Below are 21,881 nucleotides of genomic sequence, written 5' to 3'. Positions count from 1 at the left end.
GACTGCCTACGATGATGATGATATCGTTTAAGAAACTGTCTAATTCTGTCTTAAATTTATTCAATGTCCCAGCTTCCACAGCTCTCTGAGGCAGCGAATTCCATCGATTTACAACCCTCTGAGAGAAGAAATTTCTCATCTCAGTTTTAAATGGGCGGCCCCTTATTCTAAAATCATGCCCCCTAGTTCTAGTCTCCCCCATCAGTGGAAACATCCTCTCTGCATCCACCTTGTCAAGCCCCCTCATAATCTTGTACGTTTCGATAAGATCACCTCTCATTCTTCATGTTTAACAATGGTGTGAAGCAGTTTCAGATTTGCACTGATAGCGGGCTGGTGTGGTGTAAATCGGATGCTGCAGCCTGAACTGACTCCAAAGTGAAGTGGGTGTGAGATTACTTGTGGGTTCAAATTCCACTCCAGGGACGTGAGCACATAAACCGAGGCTGACATTCCAGTGCAGTGCTGCAAATTGGCTGGCGCGTATCCCACAGAACAACAGCGAATGGGAGGGACGTTGTGACAGACCAGCGCAATGACATCATCAGCATGCTGCTGGTGCCTTGCAGCATCGGTCTCCCCTTCAGTTACAGCAGCGACCACACTCCGAAAGTACTCCACTCTCTGTGAAGCGCTTTGAGACGTCCAGTGGCCGTGAAAGGCGCTATATAAACGCAAGTCTTTCTTTTCTTTTTACCTCCTGTGGGTCCGGCTTCGGGCTGCATTTACACTACAAAGGCAGCTTCGATAAGAAGCAAAACCGCTTCGCACTGACACACAAGGGAAAAGAAAGTCTTGCCTTTAGAAAGCGGGGTAGCGGCTACCATTTATCCTGTGTGCTCACCGTCGCGGTGGATGAGGTGGCCTCTTGCGCGAAATTCAACTCTTTGTCTTTTTTCTTCGAGCGGACTGGAAGTCGGTCGTAATGGGGGCAGTAGTGGGGGGGGGGGTGGGTGGAGTCTCCGCCGCCGCTGTCAGTCACCAGTGTAGCGCTGATGACATCATCACGCTGGCGCGTCACCATGTCTCTCCCCTTCACTTAAAGGGGAGGGTCGCTGCGAGCTCTGCGATTATTTTAGTTCGGTGCACTGGGCCACCAGGGAGGGTTTCGGCCGGGCCAGCGGCCAGAGGGAGTGCCAGGCTGCCTGTTGGAGTCCTGGCCGAACCCGGGGGGTGGGGGGGACATAATTGTCGGGACAAAAAAAATTAAGATGGCGACCGCGGCAGTGCGCCTTCCCCTTTAATGGCGGCCATGCCGCCATTTTGCACACACTGCAAACACAGCGCACCGACAAAAAAAACTGGCGGGGCCACCGAGCGGTGTCCGGAATTCTGTTTGCGGGGCGGGAGATCGGTGGTGCGCGCTTTGATGACGCACTTAGGAGGGTTTGGCAGCAGCGGGGCTGAAAAAACACCGGGGAGAGTTTCGCGAGCGGCGGCCATTCGACAGAAAATCAATGGCCCATTCGACACCGCCATGTGGCCGCCGGGTAACAGGCCTTATTGGGAGGCTGAATTCCGGCCCCAGGCGTCTTTCACAACCGCGGGGTGTCCTCAAGATCTTTGCAGCTGATGAAGCATTTTTTGTGAAGCGCAGTCACCGTTGTAATGTAGGAAACACGACGGCCACAAGCTCCCACAATGTGATAGTGACCAAATTTTTTTTTTTTTTTTTTAATGACAGTTGTCGTGTAATTGCATCCTTTGAGTCCGCCCGCACCACGGGGTTTACCTGAGTGTAACGTGAGGAGCGGGATTTATATAAACCAGTTGGTGAAAAGAGATGAGCGCGTAAATTGCGGCCTCTCCGGGCGCGTGCGATTTGCGCGCGCACGACCCAAGAGGCCCCGCAAATGCCGGTTCTCGGGACGCGGCGCGCATGCGCCGAGAAGTGGTTTTTGTGAACCGTCAAAATGTCTTTTGACCAATCGCACGCATCTCCGGGAGAAGGACCGTTGTGGGCGGAGATTTGGGCTATTTGTCCTTCAAACTCTTACACCTGGTAAAAGCAGGCATGTACTTTTACCAGCATAATTGTTTTAAAACACAGAAAAATTTAATGTTACTCCTTATTATTGCATTAATAACCTTGTCTGTGAAGGTACGTTTATTTTTAACACTATTAAAACGTTTCTTTAAAAATATCAAAAACATTTAATTTAAAGCAATTTCTCTGAATTTCTTTTAAAGTGAAGTGTTTTTTAAAATTTATGTTGGTGCTTTATTTGATTTTAGGGGTATTCTCATTTGTGGTAGTGGGAGTTCGGAGCTGCCATTACTATGAATGAGAATACTGCATTGTGATTGGTGGTCCAGACCCACATGATCCCACGCATACGCCAGACTGTTCACCTCGGCCTCGGTCGCAAGTCTACATTCCTCCGGGACCACCAGATATTTTCGTAAAAAACTATTTCGGTCGGAAGCGTCTGCCCGCGGGAAGCCTCCGACCGCAATTTCCCGCACCCCCCCCCCCCCCTCCCCCCACACCATGATGTTACACTCAGTTTCTCCTTCAGTACCAACCTTATCGACCCAGCCGTGTAAATGTGCAGTTATTGTGCCAGGTGCTTTCGTTTTAAAGGAAAATTCTCCGTAATTTAGTTGAGATAGAATTAGTTCGGACACCAGAGACGACAGATAAAGGCCAGGGTGCACTTGCTGACACGTGTGGTTGCCACCTCAAAATGAATTATAGTAAACAAGCAATTGAGCCCTGAGTGTTAAGCTCATCTTCCCGCGATCTTCCTCAGGAGAAAGCAAATTGATCCAGGCAGAACGAGGACACTCTTCTGTGGTTTGAGAGCGTGCGTTAATGGGACAGTTTCCATTTAACATGATCAGTGGAGTGAAGAATTATGGGAATATAATTGATTCTCCTCAGTAACGATGGTGTTCAGGTCAACAGGGCAGCCAGACCTGCGTTGGGCTGCACATTAAAACTACAGAATGACACAATTAAAGGCAGGATCCTAGTGTTTCTGAGGGATGGTAATGAGAGAACTAGTAACAAGCCAGATCAAAACATCATTTCTTAAGGCATCGCTTGCATTAATCAACGCGTTGTAATGAGCCACGGTAACCAGCTCTGTTTTCTTTCCCGTCTCTTTCTTGTAAAGTTTATGTCCCTTTTCTCAGTTAGGCCTCCAGACCAGGCAAACAGCTCACTCAGTACTCTAACATCAAGGGAATTGATTGTTTTTTCAAAAAAAAAGACTTGCATTTATATAGCGCCTTTCACGACCACCGGACCTCCCCCCCCAGCGCTTCACAGCCAATGAAGTACTTTTTGTAGTCGCTGTTGTAAGGTAGGGAACGCGGCAACCAATGTGCGCACAGCAAGCTCCCAGATAATGACCAGGTAATCTGTTTTAGTGATGCTGATTGAGGGATAAATATTGCCCAGGATACCGGGGAGAACTCCTGGGGTTGGGGGGCAATGAAAATCAGGGATGCGCATGTCTCCAGAACTGAAGGAGTACAGAGATCTCGGAGGGTTGTATGGCCAGAGGAGGTTGCAGGAATAAGGATTCCAAAATATTGATGGCAATTGTTTCTGCTGCTGTTTGTGACTTAATCCTACTCTTAAAATAGGAGGATTTTGTAGCCAGTTGATTATTAATGCTAATTCATAAATATTTGTGCTCCCACTAATAAAATACCTTCAAGTCTACATCTTAAACAGTAAAATCCCAAATTTTTATGGATAAAGCTAAATATGAAGACTAAAGAAAGACTTGCATTTATATAGCATCTTTCATGACCACCGGACGTCTCAAAGCACTTTACAGCCAATGAAGTACTTTTGGAGTGCAGTCACTGTTGTAATGTGGCAGCCAATTTGCGCACAGCAAGCTCCCACAAACAGCAATGTGATAATGACCAGATAATCTGTTTTTTGTTATGTTGATTGAGGGATAAATATTGGCCAGGACACTGGGGATAACTCCCCTGCTCTTCTTCGAAATAGTGCCGTGGTATCTTTTCCATCCACCTGAGAGGGCAGACGTAGCCTCGGTTTCACGTCTCATCCAAAAGACGGCACCTCCGACAGTGCAGCACTCCCTCAGTACTGCACCGGAGTGTCAGCCTGCTGTGGGACTTAAACCCACAACCTGCTGACTCAAAGGCAAGTGTGTTACCCACGGAGCCACAGCTGGCACTGACTGATCTATTATTGAGACAAGACCGGTCATTTTATGGGTCCGAAATTGCCCACTGCCCAAATCGAGTCACATCTACCGTCTTCGATGTGTTTCGGCTGCCCTAATACATGGGGCGTACTAATCCGGAGACATTCAACAATTTGTGCTTTTTTTTTGGAGCGGGGCGGAAGTGGGGGCGGGGCGGAGTGAATGACGCTGAAAGGCATCAGCGCTGCGCTGATGACATCATCGCGCTGGGGCGTCACAACGTCCCTCCCCACCAGTTAAAGGGGAGTGGCCGCTGTGAACTCTGCGACAACTTTAGTGGTAATCACTGGGCCACCGGGGAAGCTTTCGGCCGAACCCGCGGCCATAATTGTCGGCCTATTTGTCGGCCCCTGATGGTTGGCCGACAAAAAATAAATAAATAACTTGGCGTCGCTGGCAGTGCCACCTCCCCCTTTAAGGGTAGCCTCGCGGCCCAGCCCCAGGGGATGTACCCACGGCAAAAGCTGGGCGGGGGCATCGACTGGCGGCGGTGCTGCTCACGCGGGGGAAATTTCCCGTGGGGCAATTTTGGCAAGGGGTCGCCGCCGGTCGGTAAGGGGTCGGTGCATTCACGCTGCGGCGGGAGAGCGGGCAGAGTAGTCCCCGACACCGCCCCAAAACTGAGGAAGAACAATTTCAAAAATAGCGGCCCCTTCGCGGAGAGCCGGCGGCCATTCCGCACCTTTCAGAGGCCCTGTAGAAAGGGGCAATTTCGGCCGCTATGAGCTTGCATTCATGCACGCTTCCAAATTTCTTTCATGCATTAAGTAGGTGGGCCACAGAGACTCTGTGCACGCTCTCTCTCTCTCTCTCTCCCTCGCTCTCTCCGTCGTTCTCCAGTTTGCTGTGCCGCTCCCCCCCTCAGTTACTGTCGGGCATCGTGCGTGCATTACCATGTACAGGTTAATATTCAGGACCACTGGGATAGACCGCGACTTTGTGTGGTCGTGAAAAGAGGGCGGTCGCCAGTCAGCAGCCCTGTTTTACATCGCTCCCGATTTTTATATCGATTGAAGTTAACAGCGATGAAAATCGGGAGAGAAATAAACCAGGCTGCTGACTTAGACTACTATCGGACTGCACTTCGAGCTTTAAGTGATAAAGCGTGATGCTGAGTGACTCATCGGATGAGATTTAGTTGGAGCCAATTTGAGCAGTATAATTAACCAGGCTTCTTTGCAATTGAGTTAACATCTAAATGCAGAATTAATATGTGCAATTGAAATACGCTTCTTAAAAAATCTCCATCACTTCAAAAAGTTCATTATATTAATTTAAGAATGCCGTCTAAAATATAAATTCATATTGAACAGTTCGTTTCATTGCTTTTTACTCAATCCATCCCATATGGTTAATATTTTAATAAGTCCTGGTAAATTAAATAGGCTGCCCGAGCTTAGGAATGTAGCAGTCACACAGCTTCAGTGATGATCACATTTTCCTGCATGCACACATCGTCAACTGGACTTCAGCTAAAGCATGCAAAAGAATATTTAGCAGGATTGCGCATGGTTCAATTTACCAACATTTCTGTTTTGAGTAGCCCAACGCCTGTTGAAGAAGAATAAAGCTCTGGGGCCTTGAGACGGCACCATGTGTGATAATCACACCTGCAAGGTGCCTTGGGACATGTTACCACGTTAAAGGCGCTATACAGGAGAAAAAGAAAGGCTTGCATTTCTATAGCGCCTTTCACGACCTCAGGATGTCCCAAAGCGTTTACAGCCAATGAAGTACTTTTAGACTGCAGTCACTGTTGTAATGTGTGATCGTTTAGGTCCACTTGAGAGAGCAGACGGGACCATGGTTTAACGTCTCATCCGAAGAAAAAACACCTCCAACAGTGCGGCACTCCCTCAGCACTGCACTGGAGTGTCAGCCTAGATATTTTTGTGCTCAAGGCCCCGGAGTCGGACTTGGACCTACAACCATTGGATTCAGAGGCGAGAGTGCTACCCAGTCCGTTGGGTCTAGGTCACCTACGATGAGGCATGCAGTTGTGAGTCTAGTGGGTGAACTGGTAGTGTGTAGTGTGATTGTTAAACCTTTTGCTAATAAACCAACTAGTTCTTAATAGCAATGTGTTGCTGTGAATTCTTAAGCAAAGAACCCATGAAGCAAATACATTACAGTTCCCAACAGTGTCGAGCCGGCAGTCTTAATTATTTCTTTCTGATTCGCGGTCCACTGAGCCGGGGTCACCTCGAGACAAACTGATTGTGTACTGGAGTGTGCTCCTGAGGATTAGTCCTGTGGGCCTTTCTTGTACTGCGTATTACAGAGCAAATGCACTCTGATCCTTAAGAGGATAAAGCTGAGCTAAAATTGGCAGATCACACTGGATCTTCTTGTCACCGTGAAGGACTTGAGTTCTTTCATTATCATCATTTTCTTCGAAGGCAGAAAGTCTATGGCATTTAGTCAGTAAAATAAATATTGTTGGCTAACTCACGCAGTGCAAGAACACTGATCGATGTGTTACCTGTTTCCATCATAACCACCATCTCTCGCAGTCAGCCATGACTGGGGAAAATACATCGCCTTTCTCTTTGTTAGATACAGTAACACACTCCGAGCTGTGTTCTTCAGCACTTAGATGTGTCATAATTTATTGATCCTGCACTATTAGGGCAATTTTCACCCTCTTGTTCAAATCACCCCCTCCTGATCTCTGTAACCACCTCCAGCCCTACAACCCTCCGAGGTGTCTGCACTCCTCCAATTCTGGCCTCTTGCGCATCCCCGATTTTCATCGCTCCGCCATTGGTGGCCGTGCCTTCAGCCGCCTAGACCCTGAGCTCTGGAATTCCCTCCTTAAACCTCTTCGGTTCTCTACTCCTCTCTCCTCCTTTAAATCATTCCTTAAAACCTCCCACTTTGACCAAGCTTTTGGTCACCTGTCCTAATATCTCCTTATATGGCTTGCTGTCAAATTTTTAAGAACATAAGCATTAGCAGCAGGAGTAGGCCATAAGGCCCCTCGCGCCTGCTCCGCCATTCAATAAGATCATGGCTGATCTTTGACCTCAACTCCGCTTTCTAGCCCGACTCCCCTGTCCCTTGACTTTCCTTTGTCTGATTACGTTCCCGTGAAGCGCCGTGGGACGGTTTAGTACGTTGAAGGCGCTATATAAATGCAAGTTGTTGGTTGTTGAGAGAGCAAACGGGATCAAGGGGTATGGAGAGAAAGCGGGAAAGGGGTACTGAGGTGAATGATCAGCCATGATTTTATTGAATGGTGGTGCAGGCTCGAAGGGCCAAATGGCCTACTCCTGCACCTATTTTCTCTGTTTCTATGTTTCTAAGAGAGAGAAACATTGTCGTACATTTAGGCAGCAGTGCAAAAACCAGCTCGCTGTCAATGTGATCACAAGTGTTTTGCAATATTGCATACATGAGGATTGAGAACTACTTAGACTCTTAAGCACCATTTCAACCTCGTGCTGTGACACGTTGCAGTCGGTGACGTAATCTATATGAAGCCATGAAATACAAAAAGGGCTTGAGATGTAATAGAACATGACAGCACAAATAAAGCAGATATAAAGACATAAGATAGCAGGGAACGAGAAAGGGCCGACTGGCCCATCAAACCTGATCCTCCCGCTAACTGCCCCCAAACGTTTGTCTCCATCCTCCGCTTGCTCCACGATGACATGCAGGCCGTGATCATGACCAATGGATCCACCACAGACCCAATCCACATCCGGACCGGGCACCAATGCTCTTCTCGATCTTCCTCGCTGCAATGCTCCATCTCACTCTCAACAAGCTCCCCGCTGGAGTGGAACTAAAGTATAGAATCAAGGGGAACGTGTTCAACCTACATCATCTCCATTTGAAGTGTAGTCGCTGTTGTAATGTAGGAAATGCAGCTGCCAGCGCCCCCTTAGTACTGCACTGGAGCATCTGCTTGGAATTTGTCCCCTGACGTGGGACTTGAACCCACAATCTTCTGACTCAGTGGTGAGAGTGTTCATCATAGGTAATCCCTCAGAATCGAGGAAGACTTGCTTCCACTCTAGGAATGAGTTCTTAGGTGACTGAACAGTCCAATACTTGAACCACAGTCACTGTCACAGGTGGGACGGATAGTCGTTGAGGGAAGGGGTGGGTGGGACTGGTTTGCCGCACACTCTTTCCGCTGCCTGCGTTTGATTTCTGCATGCTCTCGGCGATGAGACTCAAGGTGCTCAGCGCCCTCCCGGATGCACTTCCTCCACTTAGGACAGTCTTTGGCCAGGGACTGCCAGGTGTCGGTGGGGATGTTGCACTTTATCAGGGAAGCTTTGAGGGTGTCCTTGAAACGTTTCCTCTGCCCACCTTTGGCTCGTTTGCCGTGAAGGAGTTCCGAGCAGAGCACTTGCTTTGGCAGTCTTGTGTCAGGCGTGTGAACAATGTGGCCCCGCCCAGCGGAGCTGATCGAGTGTGGTCAGTGCTTCAATGCTGGGGATGTTGGCCTGGACGAGGACGCTCACGTTGGTGCGTCTATCCTCCCAGGGGATTTGCAGGATCTTGCGGAGACATCATTGGTGATATTTCTCCAGTGACTTGAGATGTCTACTGTACATGGTCCACGTCTCTGAGCCATACAGGAGGGCGGGTATTACTGCAGCCCTGTAGACCATGAGCTTGGTGGCAGATTTGAGGGACTGGTCTTCGAACACTCTTTTCCTCAGGCGGCCGAAGGCTGCACAGGTGCACTGGAGGCGGTGTTGAATTTTGTTGTCAATGAGAGTGCTACCACGTGGTTGACACACAGGCACCCTCCATCCAAATCCATTCAGGAGCTTGTTGTCTTGAGTTAGTTGAGAACCAGTACAATGCAGTCACAGGGGAAACAGAGACAGTGTTACTTCATTCTTTAGTGATATCATAAGTGTAATTCAGTCAGGTGTGAGAATTTGTTCATGCTGCCCTCCAGAATTAGTCCAGACACTTTGCAGCCAGTCATGAATGCAGACAAACAAATATGCTGTGATGGTTAATTCTCACATTATACATTCTCGGAGCTAAGCTCTTGGCCGAATAATGCATACCGAGTTGGTGCGTATCTAGTGCAAACATGAGCAGCATGTTCCATTCCACAGCTGTTTCCTATATACTGCTGCTTGTTTTCCATCCTGCCTTTCGTTCGTGCAACACGTGCGTTTTTATCTTTGAATGCTTTTTTCTTCCTTCTCCTGAAGGTGCTGTCTCCCGCTGGGATTCGGCGCCACAGATGCCAGCAACCCTTTGGAACGTTTGGCATGTCTACAAATATTGACACACTCCCGGGTATATTTACAAATATTGACACACCCCCGGGTATATCTAAATTATCGACACATTCCCGGATACATCTACAATTATAGACACACTCCCGGGTATATGTACAAACATTGACACACTCCCGGGTATATCTACAATTATAGACACACTCCCGGATACATCTACAATTATAGACACACTCCCGGGTATATGTACAAACATTGACACACTCCCGGATACATCTACAATTATAGACACACTCCCGGGTATATTTACAAACATTGACACACTCCCAGGTATATGTCCAAACATTGAAACACTCCCGGGTATATCTACAATTATAGACACACTCCCGGGTATATTTACAAACATTGACACACTCCCGGGTATATGTACAATCATTGACACACTCCCGGGTATATTTACAAACATTGACACACTCCCGGGTATATGTCCAAACATTGAAACACTCCCGGGTTTATCTACAAATATTGACACAGTCCTGGGTATATCTACAAACACTGACACACTCCCGGGTATATCTATAATGATTGACACACTCCCAGATATATCTACAATGATTGGCACACTCCTGGGTATATCTACAAATAGTGACACACTCCCAGTTATACTTACAAACATTGTCACACTCCCAGGTACATCTACAAACATTGTCACACTCCTAGATACATCTACAATTATTGACACACACCCGGGTAATCTACAAATATTGACACCCTCGCGGGGCCAGTCTTCATGGACAAGCCTCGATAGTCAAACTCAACGGGCTATTCAACCTCAGAGTTTGTGACATCCATGCCAAATCCTGCCCCCACTTGATGTACACATTTACAGACCCTGGATAGCAATCGGGAGTGGGATACCTAGCTCTCCTCTCCATTCCAGTGGTGCCAGGGCCAGTATTCCTGCCCTGACCACTGCTCTGGTTGAGATGGATTAATGCAGAGGTGCTCTCTGGGTCTGAATGGCTCAGCGTGTGGTCAACTTACTGAGCAATTGGCGCATCTCAGGAGAAAACCTCTAATGAAAGAACCTTGAACTGAATTCTGTTGTTTGTTCATTTCCTTTCAGCCACTACTTTCTGCCGACAATTAGAGAGACTCTAATAAAGATCTTATCATGCGAGAACCGACATTGCTGGAAAGTAATGATAAACAATGAAGACCTAGGCAAATTGATCATTCTTCTTATTAAAGGTGAACCCTATTCATTCTATTTGGCACCTAAATCCTGAATGTCATGGTAACATTTTTGTATACATACTTGGGTCTCTCATGGCCTGTTTAATTGGAGAACTGCCCTCAAAGCAGCTTCCCAGTGGACGTTCCTGTCATGTATTCAACTGTCATTGTAACCCATGTATAAACTGGCCTAAGTTGTACACCGTGAGAACATTGACCACTAGGTGGTGAACTTGTGGGAGACACTCCTAACCGAGACTTTCAGATATAAAAGGGGAAGCTCCACCCACCTTCATCACTTCAGTGCTGACTAATAAAGGTTACTGGTCACAGAGTGACATTCACTCAAGTATGGACCTCTTGTGCATTTATACTGTATAGTAAGGACATATTATTGGCAACGAGAAACTGGGATTTAAACCACGTGAGCATGACCACTAGCAGCACAGACGAGAGGTACTGTGTTGGTGATGATTGGGACGATTTTATTGAGAGACTACAACAAAGTTTCATCACTAAGGAATGGCTGGGACAGGATTTGGCCGCCAAACGCAGGGCTCATCTCCTGACGGTTTGTGGATCCAGAACGTACGCCCTGATGAAGGACCTTCTAGCGCCAGAGAAGCCGGCGGCCAAGACATTTGAAGAGCTCAGTAAGTTGATCGGGGAACACTTTAAACCGGCGAGCAGCATGCACATGGCGAGACACCGGTTTTACACGCACTGGCGGCGAGAAGGGCAAAGCGTTCCAGACTTCGTGGCAGACCTCCGGCGACTGGCGAGCCGATGTAAGTTCCCAGATGCATGCAGAGCGGAGATGCTGTGAGACTTTTTTATTGAGGGCATCGGGCACGCTGGGGTTTTCAGGAAACTCTTTGAGACCAAAGACTTGGCCCTGGAAATGGCGGCTTTGATGGCCCAGACATTTATCTCAGGGGAGGAAGAGACCAGAATAATGTTTGACAAAAATCTTGGTTTAAATGCAGCAATTGGACAGGGAGTCAACATTGTTAATGTAAAGTTCTGCGCCTGCAGTACAGACTCACACGAGGCACATGCTGAAGTCAAGGTCACTCAGGACCTGCACCTTTATTTCACAGCTCTCGAATGCCACACTTGCCTGAGACCTGTCTTTATATACTTGTGTGGAACAGGTATGCAGTGTCTTCTGCAAGTGCACCCCTGGTGGTTAGGTATGCTTGTGGTTACAGGTCATATCCAGTATAGCATGGTAAGATACAGTTATGTACAGTAATGTGAGATACATGACATCACCCTCCCCCAAGGTCTTATTGTCTTCATAGATTCAGTCTCTCAGGTAGTCTACGCTCTCGCGTGGAGCGTCTTAGTTGTGGTTCAGTTGTTTGCTTTGGTGCCTGTTTTTCTTTCGGTGTGATTGTTCGTATCTCGCCTGGGCTGTCTGTTTCGTTCAGTATGATCGTTGGTATCTCGCCTGAGCTGTCTGTTGAGATAGCCCTTTCCTCAGGTTGTTCCCTCTCTCTGTCCACCAGGTGTGGTGTGAGTTCCACATTGTAGTCTGCCTCTGGTTCTGCAGTGTTGATGGTGAATCTACTTTTTACTTGGTCTACATGCCTCCGGCAGGTTTGGCTATTGCCCATTTGTACAACCAGTAGACTGTTTCCTTCCTTGCCTGTTACTGTCACTGCAAGCCACTTGCGACCCCTGCCATAGTTTAGCACAAATACATTGTCCCCTATCTCATTCCATCTCCCCCTCGAATTTCAGTCATGGTGCTCCGTTAGCTTACGTCGCTTTGCCTCAACGATTTCATGCATGTCTGGGAGGATTAACGAGAGCCTTGTCTTTAAGGTCCATTTCATCAATAGTTGCGCGGGGGGAGCCCCAGTCAATTAATGTGGACGCGATCTGTATGCCAGCAGCAGTCGCGACAGGCGGCCCTGCAGCGTGGGACCTTGGATTTTAAGCCTGCCTTGTTTAATGATTTGCACTGCTCGCTCCACCTGGCCATTGGAGGCCGGCTTGAACGGTGCCGTCTTAACGTGATTTATGCCGTGGTCAAACATAAAATCTTGGAATTCTGCGCTAGTGAAGCACGGACCATTATCACTGACAAATATGTCAGGAATGCCGTGCATTGCAAACATGGTTCTAAGGCTCTCCACAGTGGTGGAGGTGGTGCTTGAGTTTAAAATGGTGCATTCGATCCACTTTGAAAATGCATCGACGACTACGAGGAACATTTTGCCCATGAATGGGCCCACATAGTCTACATGCACCCGCGACCACTGTTTTGTGGGCGTGGGCCAGGGCCAGGGGCTCAGGGGGGCCTCCCTGGGGGCATTACTGAGTTGGGCACAAATGGTGCACCGTCGGACGCAGAGCTCCAAGTCTGCGTCAATGCCAGGCCACCAGACGTGGGATCTGTCAATGGCCTTCATGAGAACGATCCCCGGGTGCTCGCGGTCGAGCTCCCGGACAAATGTCTCTCTGCCTCGCAGAGGCATAACTACTCGGCTGCCCCACATCAGGCAGTCTGCCTATCGTGATAGTTCATGCATGCGCCTATGGAAAGGTTTGATCTCCTCGGGGCAGGCATCGCGAGACTCTGCCCAGTCACCACTTAAGACACATCGTTTGCTAAGGATAACGTGGGATCGCTGGTCGTCCAGGCTCTGATTTTGGCGAGCCGTCATGGGCGAACCTGTGGATTCAAAGGCATTGATTGCCATGACTATCTCACAGTCCTGTTCGTCAGATCCTTCCGTGGTCGCCAGGGGTAGTCTGCTAAGCGCGTTGGCACAGTTGTCTGTGCCTGGTCTGTGCCTTATTGTGTAGTCGTAGGACGCCAGCATGAGTGCCCACCATTGAATGTGCGCCGAGGCGTTGGCGTTTATTGCCTTGCTCTCGGATAGGAGGGACGTGAGGGGCTTGTGGTCAGTTTCTAGCGTGAACTTGGCCCGAAAAGGTATTGGTGCATCTTTTAGACCCCATACACGCATGCGAGCGCCTCCTTCTCCACCATTCCGTATGCGCACTCCGCCCGCGAAAGTGACCTGGGGGCATAAGCTATGGATTGTAATTTACCCGCACTATTGACATGTTGTAAAACACACCCGACCCCATATGCTGACGCATCACATGTGAGAACTAGCTTTTTACCTGGATCAAAGAAAGCCAAAACACTGTTGAAACACAGAAGGTTGCGTGCCTTATTGAAGGCGCGTTCCTGGGCGTCCCCCCAAAACCAATCGCACCCCTTTCTGAGTAGCACGTGGAGAGGCTCCAGCAGCGTGCTTAAGTTCTGCATAAAGTTCCCAAAGTAATTGAGTAGCCCGAGAAAGGCGCGCAGTTCTGAGACATTCCGGGGCCTGGGTGCCAGGCAAATTGCTTCTGTTTTGGACTCTGTTGGGCGGATTCCATCAGCGGCAATCCTTCTGCCCAAAAATTCAACCTCGGACGCGAGAAACAGACACTTGGATTTCTTAACTGTTAGGCCTACCCGATCCAACCGTTTTAGTACTTCCTCCAAATTGCGGAGATGGGAGATGCCCGTGATAAGAGTGTCGTCTTGAAACACAACCGTCCCCGGGATGGTCTTTGAGCAGACTCTCCATGTTGTGTTGGAATATAGCAGCTGCTGAGCTGATGCCGAATGGGCATCGATTGTACATGAAAAGGCCTCTGTGTGTTGATGGTGGTGAGTAGCTTAGACTCTTCGGTCAGTTCTTGCGTCATGTATGCAGATGTGAGATTGAGTTTCGAGAAAAGTTTTCCTCCAGCCAATGTGGCAAATAGGTCCTCCGCTCTGGGCAGCGGGTATTGGTCCTGTATGGAGACTCTGTTTATGGTAGATTTGTAATCCCTACAGATTCGTACGGATCCATCAGGCTTCATGACTGGGACGATGGGACTTGCCCAGTCGCTAAATTCCACGGGTGAGATAATGCCTTCCTGCAGAAGCCTGTCCAGTTCATGTTCAATCTTTTCCCTCATCACATAGGGCACAGCTCTAGCCTTGTGATGAACTGGTCTAGCATCCTGTGTGATGTAGATTTTAACTTTAGCCCCTTTGAAGGTGCCCAAACCTGGCTGAAAGAGATGTTCAAATCGACTTAGAACTGTTGAGCAGGAGGTCCGTTCCTCTGACGACATAGCGTGAACATCATCCCATTTCCCGTTTAGTTTTGCCAGCCAGCTTCTCCCCAGCAGTGCTGGGAGATCTCCGGGGACAATCCACAGGGGAAGTCGGTTCACTGTCTCTTTGTGTGTGACTGAGAGCATGGCGCTGCCAAGGACTGGGACGATTTCTTTGGTATAGGTCCTTAGTTTGGTGTCGACCCTTGTGAGTTTTGGTCTGTTGCTTTTGTGCGGCCACAGCTGTTCAAATTGTTGAGCACTCATGAGAGATTGACTTGCTCCAGTATCCAGCTCCATGTTGACGGGTATCCCATTGAGTAGAACCCTCATCATTATTGGAGGCGTCTTGTTGTAAAAACAGTGTCCATTGATCATGTTGACCCGCTGTACTTCGGTGTCCCGGGCACCACTGTCCCCATCGTCTTCTGGTCCGCTTTCCGATCCTTCCGATTCGTATACCAGCCGAGCTGCTGTTTTTCTGCACATGCGGGCCAGATGCCCTGTATAGTTGCAGTTTCTGCAAACGGCATGCTGAAACCGACACCCCCTTGTTGAGTGCCTCCCCCACATCTCCAGCACAGACCACTTCCATTGTTTCCGAAGGATGAGCTGCATCTAGCTGATCTCTCTTGAGCTTCTCTCAGGTTGTAGTTGATTGCTCGCACTGTGGGTTGATAAGGTGTGAACGGCCGTTCATGTGGCCCTTGATGGCTTCTGGCGCCACTGCCTGCTCTCCTGCCTTTGTCTGTGTGTGGGGGTAGCGGCTTTTTTCACGCTGTGAACCCCTTGTTCCGATGTTTCGTTAGTTGTCGTACCCGCAGTGTAAATCAATGTTGTTTCTTCTTCTCCTGCCACGAATGTCTGTGCAACCAGTGCTGCTGCCTCTAAGGTCAAGTTCTTGGTCTCTATGGGCTTTCGGAATATGCCTGCATGGCCTATTCCTTCAATAAAAAAGTCTCTCAGTACTTCTCTCCTTAGTTCATTGGAGAACTCACATAAACTAGCCAGCCTCCGAAGTTCCGCCACGAAGTCGGGTATGCTCTAGCCCACACAGTGTCTGTTGTTGTAGAACCTGTGTCTGGCCATGTGTAGGCTGCTCGCTGGCTTCAGGTGGTCTCTTACCAGTCTGCTCAATTCTTCAAACGACTTGCTTGCTGGTTTCTTGGATGCCAACAGATCCTTCATTAAAGCGTATGTTTTCGAGCCACAGCTGGTCAAGAGCTGGGCTCTTCTCTTGTCTGCCTTATTGTCGCCTAACCAGTCACAAAGCTTTGCTGGAGCCTTTCTATAAAGTCCTCCCAATTATCTCCAGCATTGTATTTTTCATCTGAGCCGTTGGTCGCCATTCTGTGGATTCTGTGATCCAGTAACTCGTCGACACTGTAAAGTCCTGTCCCTGCAGTACAGACTCACACGAGGCACATGCTGAAGTCAAGGTATTCAGGACCTGCACCTTTATTTCACAGCTCTCGAATGCCACACTTGCCTGAGACCTGTCTTTACATACCTGTGTGGAACAGGTATGCAGTGTCTCCTGCAAGTGCACCCCTGGTGGTTAGGTATGCTTGTGGTTACAGGTCATATCTAGTTACAGTCATGTATAGCATGGTAAGATACCGTTATGTACAGTAATGTGAGATACATGACAGTTAACAGTTCTCCAGGCAGACAAGGGCAATCGTACATGCCCGAGCATGTAGTTGAACCCAAAGGGGGAATTCAACAGAGACAATGGCTAGCTGAATGGCGATTCATGCCATCGCAAGGGACAATCCGGCCAGTAATGGGGCCATCAACACTTATCAATGGTGCGCTTAAGGACAGTTGCAGAGACAGTCAGAGACGATCAACTGGTAATGGACCTTCAGTTTCTAACAACGGCTCATGTTGGAGGTGTGGAGGAAAACACACAGCAAGAGCTTTCAGGTATCAGCAATATACCTGCAGAAACTGCAACGTCAGTGGTCACTTAGCGCGTATGTGCAGGAAGCCTGCAGCCAGGTTGATGTACGAGGAGGACGGGCCCGATGTAAGCCCTATGAGGCCAAATAGACACTGGGGGAATTCGCCGGAAGCTGAAATCCAGCGAGTTCATGTGGAGCACATATACAGTTCATACATCAGGACGCCACCGATGATGATGAAAGTGCTCCTCAATGGCATCCCAGTATCAATGGAGCTAGACACAGGGGCCAGCCAGTCCCTGATGAGTATCAAACAGTTCGACAAGTTGTGGGCGTCCAAGGCCAGGAGGCCAAAATTATTGCCAATTGATGCACAGCTACGGACATATACAAAGGAGATCATTCCGGTGCTAGGCAGCGCCACGGTAGTCATGACCCACAAAGATTCGGAGAACAAGTTGCCACTCTGGATTGTCCCGGGGGACGGTCCCGCACCGCTCGGGAGGAGTTGGCTGGCTGTCATGAACTGGAAATGGGGCGATGTCAATGCAATTTCTTTTGTGGAGCGAATATCATGCTCACTGGTCTTGGACAAATTTGATTCACTATTTTAACCCGGCATTGGCACTTTCATGGGAACCAAGGTAGTGATTTCACATAAACCCGGACGCCAGGCCAGTACATCACAAGGCCAGAGCGGTGCCGTACGTGATGCAGGAAAAGATAGAATGCGAATTGGACCACCTGCTGAGGGAATGCATCATCTCGCCAGTCGAATTCAGTGACTGGGCGAGCCCGATTGTGTCAGTGCTCAAGGCGGATGGGTCAGTCAGGATGTGTGGTGATTACAAGGCCACCATCAATCGGGTGTCACTCCAAGACCAGTACCCGCTACTGAGAGCGGAGGACCTTTTTGCGACGCTATCCGGTGGAAATTATTTTTCAAAATTGGACCTGATCTCAGCTTACATGACCCGGGAGCTGGCGAGTGAGTCGAAGAAGCTGACCACCATCACGACACACAAGGGGTTGCTTGTGCACAACAGATGTCCGTTTGGGATTCGCTCGGTCGCCGCGATCTTTCAACGAAATATGGAAAGCCTCCTCAAGTCGATTCCAAGGACGGTGGTTTTTCAGGACGACATCCTCATCATGGGTTGTGATACTGAAGAACACCTCCGCAACCTGGAGGAGGTGCTACGCAGACTGGACCAGGTAGGGCTGCGACTGAAAAAGGCGAAGTGCGTCTTCCTAGCTCCAGAGGTAGAATTTGTCATGTATGTAACCTTCATGTAACAACATTGCAATACTGTATATACTTGAGAAATGCACACAGAGGGGCAGGGAAGCTTTCATCAGGGAACTCCACAGCGAGCACCCAGGCATCGTGCTGATGAAGGCCATTGCCCGGTCACATGTTTGGTGGCCGGGAATTGATTCAGACCTGGAACACTGTGTTCGCAGGTGCACGACATATGCTCATTTGGGAAATGCCCCCAGGGAGGCCCCACTCAGCCCGTGGCCCTGACCCACCAGGCCATGGTCACGCATTCATGTAGACTACGCGGGCCCGTTCATGGGGAAAATGTTTCTCATCGTGGTTGATGCGTACTCGAAATGGATCGAGTGCATCATTTTGAATTCGTGCATGACATCCACCACTGTGGAGAGTCTGCGTGCGGTCTTTGCGACCCACGGTTTGCCGGACATCCTTGTTAGCGATAATTGCCCATGTTTCACTAGCTACGAATTCCGGGAGTTCATGTCGGGTAAAGGCATTAACCATGTCAGGACAGCACCGTTCAAGCCGGCCTCCAATGGCCAGGTGGAACGTGAGGTCCAAATCGTAAAGCAAGGCATGCTCCTGATTCAAGGACCCTCCCTTCAATGCCGCCTATCGCGCCTCCTGCTGGCCTATAGGTCCCGACCGCACTCGCTCACGGGGGTCCCGCCCGCGGAGCTACTCATGAAACGAACACTCAAAACTCGGCTGTCCCTCATTCATCCAGTCCTGTCTGACATTGTTGAAGGCAAGCGTCAATCCCAAAATGAGTGCCATGACCGAAACTCAAGGGGCAGATGTATAGAAATTGGTGACCTCGTATTTGTTCTCAATCACGCTTTGGGGCCCAAATGGTTTGAAGGTACTGTAATAGACAAAGAGGGGAATAGGGTCATCGTGGTTCAACTTAACAATGGGCAGATATGCCGCAAGCATCTGGACCAAGTAAAAAAAAGGTTCAGCATGGACACTGAGGAACCTGAGGAAGATCATGAGATGGTGCTCACACCACCGCCAGTGAACGAGCAACAAGAACATTCAACAGCATGCACAGTCCCTGCGGTCAGCCCGGACAGGCCGGAATCACCTCAGGCGACAGACACGCAGGCCAAGGCTCAACAGCCAGAGCCCCAACTGTGGCGCTCCACGAGGGAGCGCAGACCACCCGAAAGACTTAACCTGTGATCCCAATAAGACGTTGGGGGGGAGGTGATGTCATGTATGTAACCTTCATGTCACAACACTGCAATACTGTACATACTTGAGAAATGCACACATTGACCACAGGGGGTGAACTTGTGAGAGACACTCCTCACCTGGTCATCCAGGTATATAAAGGGAGGTCCCACGCAGGGTCATCACTTCTTGGTAATTTGAATAAAGGTGCAGGTCACAGAGTGACCTTGTCCATAGAATGTGCCTCGTGTGGATTTGTGGTATTGTGTAAAGACTTTACAGAATTCCTGGGGATGAGGGTAGCAGCAGACGGGATCAGACCTACTGCATCCAAAACAGAAATGATCCAGAGAGCACCCCGACCCCGTAACACGACGGAGCTGCATTCGTTCCTGGGGCTCCTGAAATATTTTGGTAACTTTCTTCCCAAATTGAGCATGCTGTTAGAGCCGCTACATGTGCTTCTATGCAAAGGTCACGAATGGGTCTGGGGGGACAGCCAGGAATGGGCTTTTGAGAGGGCACGAAATTTGTTATGCTCCAACAATCTGTTAACGCTATATGACCCATGTAAGAAACTTGTTTTAATGTGCGATGCGTCGTCCTATGGTGTCGGGTGTGTGTTGCAGCATGTTAATGCCAAGGGTCAGTTACAGCCGGTAGCTTATGCCTCCAGAAGCCTGTCCCAGGCAGAACGGGCTACAGGATGGTAGGAAAGGAAGCGCTTGCATGTGTATATGCTGTAAAAAAAAAATGCACCAGTACCTGTTTGGCAGGAAATTTGAGCTGGAGACAGATCACAAACCACTAAAGTCCCTTTTGGCCAACAACAAGGCCATAAATGCAAATGCATCGGCCCGCATACAGAGGGGGGGCACTCATGTTAGCCGCCTATGACTACACAATTCGGCACAGACGGGGCACTGAAAACTGCGCCGATGCACTCAGCAGGCTCCCACTAGCCACCACTGAGGGGGCAACTGAGCATGGTGCTGAGATGGTTACTGCTGTTGAAGCTTTCAAAAGCGAAGGCTCACCTGTGACAGCTCATCAGATTAAAGTCTGGACAAATAGAGACCCGCTACTATCTTTAGTTAAGAAATGTGTCTTGAATGGGCACTGGGCAGCCACATACGGGGCATGCCCTGAAGAATTCAAACCATTTCACAGATGCAAGGATGAACTTTCGATTCAGGCCGATTGCCTACTATGGGGAAACTGAGTAGACATGCCCCAGATGGGCAGAGAGGTGTTCATCCGAGAACTCCACAATGAGCACCCGGGCATTGTCATGATAAAAGCAATTGCCAGGTCACACATTTGGTGGCCGGGAATAGATACAGACTTGGAACTTTGTGTTCGCAGGTGTAACACGTGTGCCCAGCTGGGCAATCCGCCCAGGGTAGCCCCCCTTAGCCCCTGCTCCTGGCCCGCCAAGCCATGGTCACGCATCCATGTGGACTACGCAGGTCCTTTCATGGGAAAAATGTTTTTGGCTGTAGTAGACACCTACTCCAAATGGATCGAGTGTGACATTCTCAATTCAAGCACATCCTCTGCCACGGTAGAAAGTCTACGGGCAATGTTCGTCGCCCATGGTATACCGGACATCTTGGTCAGCGACAATGGCCCATGCTTTACGAGCATTGAATTCCAGGACTTCATGGCAGGAAATGGTATCAACCATGTCAGAACGGCACTGTTCAAGCCGGCCTCAAACGACCAGGCAGAACGTGCAGTGCAGATAATCAAACAGGGGATGCTCAGAATCCAAGGGGGTTCCCTACAAAGCCGCCTATCACGCCTCCTGTTGGCCAATAGATCGCGATCACACTCGCTCACAGGGGTTCCACCCGCAGAGCTGCTAATGAAAAGGACGCTCAAAACCAGGTTATCCCTTATACACCCCACCATGAAAGAAATTGTTGAGAGCAGGCACCAGTCGCAATGTGACTACCATGACGGGAATGCGAGGGTGCGATGTATTGATGTCAATGACCCTGTCTTTGTCCTCAACTACGCTGCAGGGCCTAAATAGCTCGCAGGCACTGTGATTGCCAAAGAGGTGAATAGGATTCTGGTAGTTAAACTTACCAATGGACAAATCTGCTGCAAACATGTGGATCAAACAAAATGAATGTTCAGCAACCCCACAGAAGAAGCAGAGGAAGAACACGATGTAGAGTTCACTCCTCCACAGGTGACCGAACACCGGAACCAAGTGGAGGAGAGCCCAGTCACTGTGGGCAGTCCGGACAGGCCCAAGGCACCGCAAACAGCAGACACTCAGGCCAGCGCCCAACAACCGGAGCCCCAACTCAGGCGCTCTACAAGGGAGCGTAAACCACCAGGGAGACTTAACCTGTGATCCCAATAAGACTTTGGGGGGGAAGGTGATGTCATGTATTCAACTGTCATTGTAACTCATGTATAAACTGACCTAAGTTGTACACCGTGAGAACATTGACCACTAGATGGTGAACTTGTGGGAGACACTCCTAACCTGGATTTTCAGGTATAAAAGGGGAAGCTCCACCCACCTTCATCACTTCAGTGCTGGAATAAAGGTTACAGTCACAGAGTGACCTTCTCTCAAGTATGGGCCTCATATGCATTTATACTGTATAGTAAGGACATATCAGTTCTCAGTCCCACTGCTATTGAAGTTGACCTGTTTTTTCATTGGAGGCAAACTTCATCCGGGGCTGGATCAACTATAACACAAGTGTGTATACTTGCACAGAGGCAGGCAGGG

This window comes from Pristiophorus japonicus, chromosome 8 (assembly GCF_044704955.1).
Source record: "Pristiophorus japonicus isolate sPriJap1 chromosome 8, sPriJap1.hap1, whole genome shotgun sequence".
Lineage (NCBI taxonomy): Eukaryota > Metazoa > Chordata > Chondrichthyes > Pristiophoridae > Pristiophorus > Pristiophorus japonicus.
This window is presented reverse-complemented; position numbering follows the sequence as displayed.